Consider the following 1115-nt stretch of genomic DNA (forward strand, 5'->3'; position numbering starts at 1 on the left):
AAGCCAAGCATATTTAATATTAGGAAAAACCCTATGAAAAGAGACAGAAGTAGCAGTAATAATAAGGAACTTATTATTAGAGTGCAGAAACTGTGAAGGTAATAAGGATGTGGACTCAGATCATTGCAAAGTCTAATCATTTTAGATTACAAGAGAAATGCCTCTTGTATTCCAAAATGATTATGCACACATAATGAATTAGTTTGATTGCTTGAAAGTTTCCTCAATGGAAATTTCTAATTTTTCAGGTAAAGTAGCATACCAGGGACTGAGTTTGTGTAGCATGGAACTTGGAAAAAAAATTTTTTTAAGAGAGAGATGTGAGACCCCAATTTGGACTGCTAATTGTGTTTTTACTGATACTTATTTGGATGATTCTCTAATTTTCTTCAGTAGTACTTAGCAGTATATATTTAGGCAAAAAGTAGGCTGATGTTAAGATAAAGCCTATAGAATGGGAGGAATGATGGTTGGGTGATACTGACCAAGATGCATTAGCACATAAATTGCTATGAGAAGTTGAAACCCCTTTACACAGTAAAGACAATAAAAATAAATGTAAAAAAAATTAAGTCTCAGCCTCCTGGTAATGGAAAAAGAGACACCTCCTTGGTGGTGTTGGCTCTTACATCAGTCAGGGGCAGAATATGTGATAATCCTTTGTTCGTCCTAGCTTGATGCCTGGATCAGTGGCCAAAGCTGTTTCATGCCTAAGACACAGAAAAAAAAAATTAAGTCTCGCTTGGAATTTTGTGAAGTACAATAGATGAACAGCATTTTTCTTAAACTAAAGAAAGGAATTCACTTAAACTAAAGAAAGGAATAATGGGTATATAGCAGTTTGTTTAGAGGTTGTCCATTATCTTATACAAGTTCAGTATTCCTCATTTTCCTCTTGAATGTGACATTGTAAAATTATATATTCAATAGATCCCCATACGCCTAATGGCCCAAAAGAATTGTAGCAGCTGTAAAGCAAATTCAGTTAACTGAAGTCTGATTTAGTGAGGCATATGCCACAGAAACAACCAAGGAGTCTCTGGGACTCCTCAGAGATGCTGATTTTGTGTTTATTAAAAGGGAAGGAGAATGATGCTTGCAGAAGTTTTCATAGC

General features: G+C 35.1%; 1 non-coding gene across 1 annotated transcript; it reads left to right on the forward strand.

The window, feature by feature from the left end:
* Positions 1-577: 577 nt before the first annotated feature.
* LOC125361124 lies at positions 578-723 on the forward strand. The gene has a single exon (XR_007212907.1). It is a non-coding gene; the product is annotated as a small nucleolar RNA SNORA48 (small nucleolar RNA).
* The last annotated feature ends 392 nt before the right edge of the window (positions 724-1115 follow it).

The sequence above is a fragment of the Perognathus longimembris genome, chromosome 12, assembly GCF_023159225.1.
Source record: "Perognathus longimembris pacificus isolate PPM17 chromosome 12, ASM2315922v1, whole genome shotgun sequence".
In the NCBI taxonomy this organism is placed as follows: Eukaryota; Metazoa; Chordata; class Mammalia; order Rodentia; family Heteromyidae; genus Perognathus; species Perognathus longimembris.